General features: G+C 40.1%; 1 protein-coding gene across 4 annotated transcripts in view; it reads right to left on the reverse strand.

Annotated features, from left to right (window-relative positions):
* LOC135105697 (uncharacterized) overlaps positions 1-13,152 on the reverse strand; it is a 48,578-nt gene that overhangs the window by 34,159 nt on the left and 1,267 nt on the right. The window contains exon 2 of one of the 4 annotated variants that reach the window (XM_064014089.1): positions 838-875. The exons of the other annotated variants lie outside the window; for them this stretch is intronic. The gene's annotated coding sequence lies outside the window, so the exon portion shown is untranslated. The remainder of the gene's footprint in view (positions 1-837; positions 876-13,152) is intronic. 4 annotated transcript variants of the gene reach the window in all.

The raw sequence follows: 13,152 nt of genomic DNA on the forward strand, positions 1-13,152 counted from the left end.
CTTGCCTTTTAAATTTGCCTCTGTGTTCTGTTACAAGACCTACATTTCTTCCTTCTTTCTTTGCTTCTAAACTCCTTCCCTCTGTTATAGGAGCCACCTTTCTTTCTTCTTCTGTGTTCTATCTGTTACAAGACTGACATTCCTTCTTTCTTCCCTTCTAAATTCGCCTCTGTGTTCTGTTGCAAGACCTGCATTCCTTCCTTCCTTCTTTCCTTCCTTCCTTCCTGCCTGCCTCACTTCCTCCGCGTCAAGTGGCTTATATGAAACTCAAACAAACACCTTCGTCCAAACACTTTCACCGCCACACACTGCTACGTCACGCCACCACAACCACGTGTTCCTTCCTTTCATTTTCTTTGTAAACTGTTACGTATGCTGTGCTAAGTTACGTTTTTTTTTCTTTCTGACTACTACATCACTACACCGACATTTTCCTTACTGTTCTTACTCTTTACGATTCTCATTTTTTTCTCTAACCAGGTCACTGGTTCGATATTTTTTTCTAACTAGGTGACAGTTCATACAATGCGTCTATTAACACATCCACTTACAACCTATCTTGTCCTATTATTTCCATTTTTTTTATGCACCCTAAAAAAAAAAATAAATAAATGAATAAATGAAAAAGGAAAGTTTGTTACTTAGTTGGTTAATCAGTCAGTCAGTTAGTTGGTTAGTTAGTCAGTCAGTCAGTTAATGATTAGCCTTCCTGATTATGTTATTTTGCTGATACTGTTTGTAATCTTCAATCCCATAATATTTCTTTTTTAACTAAACAACTATTTCAATACGTTTTTCTAACTAACTAGGCCACAACTATTACTGTACCCCACTTACTCGCCACAGCACCCTATTGTTCCATTTTCCCGTGCATCCTAAAAAGAGAAAGAAACAAAAAGCCATGCTGAATTATAAACACGTCACAGGACAGAGGTTATAAAGACCATAACATCCGCCAGCACCAGCACCAGCACCACACAGCCACATACGCACAATTCTCTCCTACTGAATGCACCAAACTCAACACACACTATGCCGACCAAATGCCCTAAATTCGCATTCGGTACCAGCATGATGTGTAGGCGCAGTAACCTTGAAATGCATAGAACGATCCATGAAAACCAGTTAACCTCTTATCACTGATAGTCATTTTTTTTTTTTTATGTAGGAAGGACAACCGGCCAAGGGCAACAAAAAATCTAATAAAAAAAAAAAAAAAAGCCAACTGAAATGCCGGTCCCTGAAGAGGGTCCGAAGCGGTAGTCAAAAACTAATGGAAAAGTATCTTGAAACCTCCCTCTTGAAGGAATTTAAGTTATAGGAAAGTGGAAATACAGAAGCAGGCAGGAAGTTCCAGAGTTTACCAGAGAAAGGGATGAATGATTAAGAATACTCGTTAACTCATACATTAGAGAGCTGGACAGAATAAGGGTGAGAAAAAGAAGAGTCTTGTGCAGCAAAGCCGCGGGAGAAGAGAAGGCATGCAGTTAGCAAGATCAGAAGAGCAGTTGGCATGAAAATAACGGTATAAGATAGCTAGAGATGCAACATTGCGGCGATGAGAAAGAGGCTGAAGACAGTCAGTTAGAGGAGAGGAGTTTATGAAACGAAAGGCTTTTGATTCCACCCTGTCTAAAAGAGCGGTATGAGTGGAACCCCCCCAGACATGTGAAGCATACTCCATACATGGACGGATAAGGCCCTTGTACAGAGTTAACAGCTGGGGGGTGAGAAAAACTGGCTGAGACGTCTCAGAACACCTAACTTCATAGAAGCTGTTTTAGCTAGAGATAAGATGTGAAGTTTCCAGTTCAGATTATAAGTGAAGGACAGACCGAAGATGTCCAGTGTAGAAGAGGGGGACAGTTGAATGTCACTGAAGAAGAGGGGATGGTTGTCTGGAAGGTTGTGTCGAGTTGATAGATGGAAGAATTGAATTTCTGAGGCACTGAACAATACCAAGTTTGCTCTTTCCCAATCAGAAATTTTAGAGAGATTAGATGTCAGGCGTTCTGTGGCTTTCCTGTGTGAGCAGTTTACTTTCTGAAGGGTTGGACGTCTATGAAAAGACGTGGAAAAGTGCAGGGTGGTGTCATCAGCGTAGGAGTGGATAGGACAAGAAGTTTGGTTTAGATCATTGATGAATAATAGGAAGAGAGTTGATGACTGGACATAACCCTGAGGAACACCAATGTTAATAGATTTAGGAGAAGAACAGTGTCCATATAACACAGCAGCAATAGAACGGTCAGAAAGAAAACTTGAGATGAAGTTACAGAGAGAAGGATAGAAGCCGTAGGAGGATAGGTTTGGAAATCAAAGCCTTCTGCCAGACTCTATCAAAAGCTTTTTGATATGTCTAAGGCAACAGCGAAAGTTTCACCAAAATCTCTAAAAGAGGATGACCAAGACTCAGTAAGGAAAGCCAGAAGGTCACCAGTAGAGGAACCTTGATGGAACCCATACTGGCGATCAGATAAAGGTTGTGAAGTGTTTAAGAATCTTCCTGTTGAGGATAGATTCAAAAACTTTAGAGAGGCAGGAAATTAAAGCAATAGGACGGTGGTTTGAGGGATTAAAACGGTCACCCTTTTTAGGAACCAGCTGAATGTAGGCAAACTTCAAGCAAGAAGGAAAGGTTGACAGATAGAGCTGAAAGAGTTTGACTAGGCAAGGTCCAAGCACGGAGGCACAGTTTCGGACAACAATAGGAGGGACCCCATCAGGTCCATAAGCCTTCCAAGGATTTAGGTCAGCGAGAGTATGGAAAACATCATTGCGAAGAATTTTAATAGGTAGCATGAAGTAGTCAGAGGGTGGAGGAGAGGGAGGAACAAGCCCTAAATCGTCCAAAGTAGGGTTTTTAGCAAAGGTCTGAGAGAAGTGTTCACCTTTAGAGAGATAGATGTAATAGCAGTGGTGCCATCTGGTTGAAATAAAGGAGGGAAAGAAGAAGAAGCAAAGTTATTGCAGATGTTTTTGGCTAGGTGCCGTAAGTCATGAAAGGAGTTAGATTTTGAAAGATTTTGACACATTCTATTAATGAAGGAGTTTTTGGCTAGTTAGAGAAAAGACTTGGCATGGTTCTGGGCAGAAATATAAAGTACATAAGATTCTGGTGATGGAAGGCTTAAGCACCTTTTGTGGGCCACCTCTCTACCATGTATAGCACAAGAACAGGCTGTGTTAAACCAAGGTTTGGAAGGTTTAGTTCGAGAAAAGAGTGAGGAATGTACGCCTCCATGCCAGACACTATCACTTCTGTTATGCGCTCAGCACACAAAGATGGGTCTCTGTCACGGAAGCAGTAGGCATTCCAAGGAAAATCAGCATAATACCTCCTCAGGTCCCCCGAACTAGCAGAGGCAAAACGCCAGAGGCACCTTCGCTTAGGGGGATCCTGAGGAGGGATTGGAGCGATAGGACAAGATAAAGATATGAGATTGTGATTGGAGGAGCCCAACGGAGAAGAGAGGGTAATAACATAAACAAAAGGATTAGAGGTCAGGAAAAGGTCAAGAATGTTAGCCGTATCTCCAAGACGGTCAGGAATTCGAGTAGGGTGTTGCACCAATTGCTCTAGGTCGTGGAGGATTGCAAAGTTGAAGGCTAGTTCACCAGAATGGTCAGTGAAGGGAGAGGAAAGCCAAAGCTGGTGGTGAACATTGAAGTCTCCAAGAATGGAGATCTCCGCAAAAGGGAAGAGTCAGAATGTGCTCCACTTTAGAAGTTAAGTAGTCAAAGAATTTCTTATAGTCAGAGGAGTTAGGTGAGAGGTATACAGCACAAATAAATTTAGTTTGAGAGTGTCTCTGTAGTCGTATCCAGATGGTGGAAGACTCGGAAGATTTAAGAGCATGGACACGAGAGTAGGTTCAGTCACTGTGCACATAAACGCAACATCCAGCTTTGAACTGAAAATGAGGATAGAGAAAGTAGGAGGGAACAGAAAAGGGGCTACTGTCAGTTGCCTCAGACACCTGTGTTTCAGTGAAGAAAAGCAGATGAGGTTTAGTAGAGAAGTGGCGTTCTACAGATTGAAAATCAGATCTAAGACCGCGAATGTTGCAGAAATTAACGAAGAAAAAGTTGAGCTGGGTGTCAAGACACTTAGGGTCGATACCAGAAGAGCAGTCCGACCTGGTGACATTTGTGATCCCCTGCCAAGATGGGGACTCCGAGGCTGGTGTAGGAGTCGCCATGATAATTTTGAATTTTGAGTGAAGGGTGTGTGTGTTATTAGATGCTTGTAGTTTTGTGTGAAGGAAGAAAGTTGTATTTTTGAGGGCACGCTGTGACTGCCCCCTTGTATTGTAAGACACAAAAGGAAACGTTCAGTGAGGTCACAGCTGGGTTTAATGATAAGTTCACAGCACCTCCTGATCCAGTGCTTTAGACATCACTGGGAATAATTATCGTTTCGGCAGGTGCCTACATTCAGAGTTGTTCAGGACAGTTGCGAAAGGCTGTTGTTGGCATAGACACTGAAAGGAGGAAAAAAGAGAAAGACGAGAGGAGGAGGAGGAGGAGGAGGAGGAGGAGGAGGAGGAGGTGGAAGACGGAAAGGAGAGAGAGGAAGAGGAGGAGGAAGAGATGAAGGAACACTGAAAGGAGGAAAAAGAGTGACATTCATGTCTCTTCTAAGGTACGAAACTATGCAGGAGACTAGTGTAATAAAAGTGTGTAAAAAAAAGTTATAGTTCACTCATGAAAAGAGAGAGGTTGTTAAATATAAGATAGAAAGAGGAGGTTAGCATTGAAAGAAGGCAAAATCGGAGCTTTTTTTTTTCTTTTCTGAACTACGAAACTATTTGACAGACTGTAGCGCAACAGAGGGTTTACAAGTTGTAGCTGATCAAAGGAGGGAGCTGCAAAGATTGTTAAATATGAGAAGAGGAGGAAGAAGAGGAGGAAGAGATGGAGGAAGATATGCTTTTCATGCACCACCCGCACCTAATTGACATGCCTATCACTATTACCATCATCATTACTACCAATATATCGGTCAAAGCAATGGCAAATTTCCCTTTCCACACGGATCGACGAAGGTAATGCAGGCACTAAGAGAATTCAGCTCAGTTTAATGTGTAAATTCCGAGTTTTGTAAGGATGTCTCTTCAGTAAGGTTAGCTTTCTATATGTTGTCCATTTTTTTTTTTTTTTTGTGTCCATTTTTGTTCGAAATAAGAAAGTAAGAACACAAGAGAAACTGCAATTAATAGTGGTGAGAGTTTTCTAATCCTTGTGTTACCTGTTTCTCCTGTTTGTTGGTTTCTATGCGCGGGAGATTTGATCAAGCGGTGTTATTTTTGTTTGTGAAGTGAAAAATGTACTGAAAGTGAGGTGTAAAGCTACTGAAACATGATATTCTCTCTCTCTCTCTCTCTCTCTCTCTCTCTCTCTCTCTCTCTCTCTCTCTCTCTCTCTCTCTCTCTCTCTCTCTTTCTTTCCCTTTCTCTCTCTCTCTCTTTCACTCAGCGTCCTCACCCATAACACTTTCTATACAGACAGGCAAATAGATTTACGTAATTAGATGCACGTGTTTGCCTTGTATGTTCATGTTCACTCGCAGGTGTGGGTGGCGCAAGGCCACACACACACACACACACACACACACACACACACACACACACACACACACACACACACACACACACACACACACACACACACACACACAGATAGAATGAAGTTTATTGACCACAGCTTTCAGAAGTACAATAATATTAATCCTCTTAATGCAATATCCTACAAACACAACTCTCTCTCTCTCTCTCTCTCTCTCTCTCTCTCTCTCTCTCTCTCTCTCTCTCTCTCTCTCTCTCTCTCTCTCTCTCTCTCTCTCTCAGTGTATCCACAATATTCTGATGAGGGAAATGTGCACTACTTAACAATGACTGTCATTGGTTCAGTAGCTACTTTGCTAATAGAACTCAATCCGTAAAAATCAATAAGACCATTCCCTGTAAAACAAAAGTAAGTTTTGGTGTCCCACAAGGCTCAATATTGGGGCCAATTCTATTCACTATATATATATATATATATATATATATATATATATATATATATATATATATATATATATATATATATATATATATATATATATATATATATATATATATATATATATATATATATATATATATATATATATATATATATATATATATATATATATATATATATATATATATATATATATATATATATATATATATATATATATATATATATATATATATATATATTAATGACGTGGCAAATTACATATATGAATGTACTCTAGTTCAATAAGCAGATGACACAATTCCTTCACCAGAATTTTCTATCAAACTTGTCAGAATTGGTTGATGAAACTGAACCTACATTGTCTTTAAGACAAATCATATTTCCTCAGGATTGAGGTAATGATTAATCAAAGCAAAACACAGTGTATTTTTATTGGCAATAAGTCTCTTTGCTCAGATGATATAGTTATAAAGTTTGATGGTACCAGCGTCAGTCCAAGTATACATGTAAAAAATCAGGGCCTACACATGGACCGGTTTATGAATTTTGATACCCACATAAATTAACTTAATTAAAAGGTTATAGGCATGCTAATATATATCAATCGGCTTAATTCATACTTCAACACAGCAACAAGAAAAATCATTATACACATATTAGTACTGAGCCAAATTAATCACTGTCTGTGGATTTGGGGATGCACCAACACCACCTTAATAAATAAAGTAAAAAAATAAATAAAATAAATAAATAAATAAATAAATAAAATCAATATTTCGCTGCCGAAGAAGCCATAGGAGGCTCTCTCCCTCTCAACCCAACACTCCTCAACTGCCTCATTTCTCTTTATAAAAGAGCCAATAGAATTGTCACAGGTAGTGACTACTGTGCTCATACCTCCCCGCTGTTCAAACAGACACAAATCCTGAAGACACCTGACATCTGTAAGCTCTACACCGCCTCTTGTCTTTACTTCGAATTACCAATAAATAACATTAACAACAATTTCTCTCATGGATATCCCACCAGATATCATCATCTCCGTCCTCCTCCTCATCGCTGCACTGTTTAAACATTCTTACATGTATCAGAGATACATAGTTTGGAATGCTATTCCTGGCCATATTAAAGGTGGTATAATCCACAGCCAGTTATAAAGAAAATTTAAAAAACACCTTATCTCATTGTATTAACATAGTTTTATATTGTTCATCTTTATAAAAAGGTAAATTTACCTTGATGTTTTTTTCTCATTATACACCAATGATACTGTTGTATGTAACTCAATATCAACTCTATTGTCCGTTTTTTATCAATTAATACTTTAAATTCTAGCAAATAGTGTATTTATTTTAAGGAATGATACTATTCTTTTTTTCTCTCTCTCTCTTTCTCTCTTTTTATAAGTCCTGTAACGAGGTGGCATCCAGCCTTGCCATACTCCAGATCCTGGCTAAACATGGAAGACTACTCACCATCCACCACCTCAACTAATTACCTCAATGAAGAAAATATATACTTTGAAATCATCCAGATACAGATTTACTCCTCGTCTTGAGTCACTTTTCTGTGCTGCTCATTGCCAACAAATTGAATTCAGTAATAAATCTTTAATATACATGCATGTATTTAATCTCTTTGAATTTTTTATTGCAATTATGTATGTTATGTTTTTTTTTTTTCATCTCTTTGTATGTTTTTTTTTTTTTATCTCTTTGAATATTATCTCTATGTATGTATTTCATCTCTTTGAATTTCATCTTGTGTTTTTATCTCTTTCAATTTTGATTACAAATGTGCGTTTTATGTTTTCTTGCTTGAAAAGCCACAGCTTTAAAAAGGCTAGCCTTTCAATATATACAAATTTACTGTCAAATGTATTCTTCATGAATGGCTATTAATAAACTCTCTCTCTCTCTCTCTCTCTCTCTCTCTCTCTCTCTCTCTCTCTCTCCTCTCTCTCTCTCTCTCTCTCTCTCTCTCTCTCTCACCGTCCTTACCCAACACACACACACACACACACACACACCGTTCATTACCTCAGCCTTTACACACCTGTTGACTCACACCTGCGACGCGTCTAAGATGTGAAGGGATGAATGGGGCTTGTGGAAATTGAGCTTATTTTCTTACGTGGCTCTCTCTCTCTCTCTCTCTCTCTCTCTCTCTCTCTCTCTCTCTCTCTCTCTCTCTCTCTCTCTCTCTCTCTCTCCACTATTCTGGTTAGAAGCGAATATTCCAACCTTATTTATTTTTATTACTTATTCTTCCTTTGCGACTACACAGTTCTGACAAGTATAGGTCTCTCTCTCCTCTCTCTCTCTCTCTCTCTCTCTCTCTCTCTCTCTCTCTCTCTCTCTCTCTCTCTCTCTCTCTCTCTCTCTCTCTCTCTCACTCTCCTCCCTCTCTCTCTAGAAACGCATAAGTACATTAACCCCCCAAAAAAATAATAAATAAATAAATAAATAAATAAATAAATAAATAAATAAATAAATAAAAAGCAGAAAATTAGATTATGTATTATAGCTAAATGGTACCTTCTTTCTCCACCATCACCACCACCAGCACACCACCACCTCCTCCTAGCTTTTCAGTTCATGCACAGACCACGAATTCTCTGAAAACTAACATGGCTACGTAACTAACCAAATAAGCAAGTTCTATCCTCTTCCTCCTCGTTTTCCTCGCCCTCTATGTACACTCTGCCTTCCTCCTCCTCCTCCTCCTCCCCTCCTCCCTCATCATCATCATCATCATCATCCTGCTCCTTTTCCTCGCCATCTACATACACTCTGCCCTCCTCCACCTCTTCCTTTTCCTCTCCCTTTACATGCAATATGCCCTCATCCTCCTTCCCCTCCTCCTCCTCCACTTCCTCCTCCTCGTTCTCTTCCTCCTCCTCCTCCTTCTCCTCCTCTTCCATGCTCTTTCTCATTCCTAAGATCTGACCCTCGCAGCTTCTCTTGCCCCCCTCCCCCCTTCCTCTCGTCTGCCTCTCTCCGTTCCCTGCCTCCGTCTGCTGCTTCCCTGCCTGCTTTCCTGCTCGTCTCCTCCTCCTCCTCACGCTCACAGCAACAGCGCCTCCTGTCCCGTCCCGTCTCCTTTCAGTTTCCTCTGCCAAGGTCGTGTAAACAAATACCAAAGTGATTCACCTCTTCCCTCACCTCAGTGCATGTCAGTTTTTTTTTTTTTTTTTTATTCTTTACTTTTTATTTCTTTCTCGTTTTTTTTTTAACTATTGTTTGGAAAAGCAGGGTGCGTTTAGTTTTCTCTCTCTCTCTCTCTCTCTCTCTCTCTCTCTCTCTCTCTCTCTCTCTCTCTCTCTCTCTCTCTCTCTGTCAATATGTCTTGTTACTGTCTGTTTGTCTCTGCTCTGTCCATCTGTCTGTTTCTCTCTGTTTATCTGGTCTCTGTCTTTCTGTCTGTTCGTCTGTTTGTTATTGCTTATATTGCCTACGTCTGCCAATCAGTCAGTCTGTTTATCTTTTTGTCTGTTTCTCCTTCCCCTCCTCTCTCTCTCTCTCTCTCTCTCTCTCTCTCTCTCTCTCTCTCTCTCTCTCTCTTTCTATCCAGAAAACTAAAAAGACATTTGTTTTAAACACATAGGGTGCCGAGGAACACAAGAGCGGCCTTTCAACATAAAGATCACATCAAAAAATTAGAAACAATACAAGAAATAGCTGCAATAGATTGTAGCCGAACTAAAAAAAAAAAACTAAAAAAATAAAAGAATACGAATAAAATAGCGTATGATGAGACTAAAATAATAATAATAATAATAATAATAATAATAATAATAATAAAATAGTAACGCCTGAAAAAAAGGGAGACAAGAGAGTCTTAATTATAATATACAAGTCAATGAATAGACTGGAAAAAAAAAAAAAACATAAAAATACCCATTATTACGAGAACAAAGAGAAACTGAATATTGAAGGGAATACGAGGGAAAAGTGAGGAAGGGGAGATGTCTGAATGGCGTAAAAAACACAGTTTCCCCATGATAAAATACAGCCACTTGCAATGGATTACAAAAGAGGTGACAGAGGAGAGGAGTGTGTGATAAAAAGAAGGGAGATATAAAGAAAGAAGGAAAGAAAAAAAAAAGAAATGAGAATAAACAAACAAATAAATAAATAAATATACATACTGAGACATGATGACATTAAAATACGTAACTTTAGATCTATACATATTACAACTATTTGCATGCTTGTGGTTAATAAAATACCTTTCTAGTACCTATAATCGCTAAACACAACTGGGTAAAAATGAGAGAGAGAGAGAGAGAGAGAGAGAGAGAGAGAGATAGAGAGAGAGAGAGGAGAGAGAGAGAGAGAGAGAGAGAGAGAGAGAGAGAGAGAGCAGTCAAGCAGGCAAGGCAGGCATACGTATAACCAAGCAGAACCATAGTCACACAGTCAGACACCTCCTCCTCCTCCTCCTCCTTCTCCTCCTCCTCCTCCTCCTCCTCCTCCTCCACCTCCAAACTCCTCCTCCTCCTCCTCCTCCTCCTCCTCCAACTCCTCGCACAACACAGGAACGGGTTTGCAGTTTCTCCCTCCCACAAACAAAAACAGATTACCATGAAAGTTAAGCGATTCCCAGAAAGAAAGGGACTTAGAGATACCACTACCAGATCTCCCTCTCGCCCTCTCGACATGGGGAAAACTAGTCAGTGTGACCTCGCCGGGGGCCAAGAGGCAGACGGACAAACAGACACACAGACGCACGCACACAGAGGCAGACACGCGGACCGGACCACCTCTGCGCACGAGAAACTTGAGCAATGATGTGGCAACGCAACTGGCAGCGAGAGAGCAAACGACTTACTGGCTGGCTGACTGGCTGACTGACTGACTGGGTGGATAGCTGAGTGACTAGGTGGGTAAATGACTGTCTGGGTGGTCTGGGTGGGTGGCTGACTGGCTGGATGATTGACTGACCTGGCGGGAAGGCTGTCTGAGTGACTTGGAGATTAACTGGGTGGCTGACTGACGGGCTGACTGGCCGTCTGAGCGACCGAGTGGCTGGCTGGATAACTGACTGACTAACTGACAGTGCATGATTGACCTGACTAGTTGACTGACTGATTGGTTGGATGAATAACTGACTAGTTGACTGATTCACTGACTGACTGACTGACTGACTGACTACGTGAGTAACTAACTGATTGATTGACTAGCTAAGTAAATGAGTGAAAGTGATTGATTGACTGACTGCATGAGTGAATGGGTGACTGACTGATCAACTAGCTGAGTGAATTGTGAGAGTGCGTGACGACTGACTGGGTGACTGCTAGACTAGACATGCAACTGAATGAGTGAAGGACTGATTGACTGACGAGCTGAGTGAGTCAGCTACTTACTGACTCACTGGGAAGTTGATTGACAGATTGATTGCATGGTTGACTGACTGACTGACTGAGCGAATCAAAACTATTCACTTTCATCATGACATTCATTTTCCGCTTTATACACACGAGAGAGAGAGAGAGAGAGAGAGAGAGAGAGAGAGAGAGAGAGAGAGAGAGAGAGAGAGAGAGAGAGAGAGAGAGAGAGAGAGAGAGAGATGCCAACACTGCTCCAACACGTATTCGCTCACAAGGTTTATAGATTACTACTCCCACACACACACACACACACACACACACAGCTCTTGTTTAATAGTCACGGATGTATTCTGCAGCCGCTACCTCAAGGGCGCCAAATGGCCAGCTGTGTTATGCTTCAGTAACACGTACGCGGCCGCTACTCATCAAGAAAACGCTACTGAGCAACACGAAGCTACAACAAGTGGCGTGTTAAGGCCCGTATTCTGAAACGTTTTGCTCTCACCGAATATTGAAAAAAAAAAAAAAAAAAAAGAGAGAGATTGTCAGCCGGGTTCTCAAGATTACTTCTGTTAATAATGTACAAATCCCGTTAATCTGTCGCTAGAAGCATAAAATACATCCTTAAAAAAAAAATAAAATAAAATAGCTTATTAAAAAAAAATGAATTCTGAAACGCTTTGCTCCCACACCACAACTGTTTTCAAAGGCCACAGAGATGACGAGCAGGGTTTCTAAGACTATTTCTCATGTTAGTAGAAATTTTGTTACTGTCGCTAGAATCAAAAAAAAAAAAAAATCTTAATAATCCTTAGAAGCCCTTGGAGTGTATTGGAAGTGTGATGGGTAAACGTTTCAGAATATGGTTATCTTAACTTTTAACAGGCTTCAGTGAAAATAGTGAGTTTTCATAGGCCAAGTGATAGTTTAATAGTGATTCTGCATCTTCAATGGGGAAACATGCATGAGAACTCGACTCACCATCTCTATGGCCTTTAAAAATATTTCTTATGTGTCCAAAGTGTTTCAAAATGCTGGGCCAGGAACAAGACACTAATGAGTTTTATATATCGCTCCTAGTATTGTTTTATGCATAGGCTGAAGATCTGACTAGACTAATCTCTACCATTTAATTTTGTCCAGCCCAAGAGCAAGACACTCAAATTTTATTAATTATATTGTTTTATGTATATCCTGAAAGATTTAACAAGCTTAACCTCTACGTACCATTTTAATTTTGTCCAGCTCTGATAAGCATCTTTTTTTTTTTTAACAAATTCTTTGCGATAACAGATTGTTAGCGGTAAATCAGCTACGTCAAGGATGCTACATGTTTCTTTCTATTGTCTCTGGTTTGAGATGAGATGGTTCCTCTGTACCTTGTCATCATACAGTTTCATCCATCCTCTTAGCTTCTGCCTCCAATCAATCCACCCAGTCAGCCAGCCAGCCAACCAGTCCGAAAGTTATCCAGCCAATCGCCCAGCCATTGCCAGTCTCTTCGTATTTTTCTGTTTATGCACCACATCCTCATTTTCTTCTCTTCCTTCTCGTTGAGTGTGTTGTAATGTTCTCATCTCCTCCTTCTTTGTCTTTTCGTCTTCATCAATGTATTATCATTATCTTCTCTCACTTCTGATTTATTTAGTGTGGTGTAATGTTCTCATTTCCTCACTTCTAGATTAATGTAATGTAGACTGACAGATGGATAAAAAAAAAAAAAAATCCCAGCTATCAACCTACCACTTATTTTCTATATTCACTTCGAGAGACGTCCACTTGGAGGAGAAAGGACGAAAAAAGTTATA

The sequence above is a fragment of the Scylla paramamosain genome, chromosome 12 (assembly GCF_035594125.1).
Source record: "Scylla paramamosain isolate STU-SP2022 chromosome 12, ASM3559412v1, whole genome shotgun sequence".
NCBI lineage: Eukaryota > Metazoa > Arthropoda > Malacostraca > Decapoda > Portunidae > Scylla > Scylla paramamosain.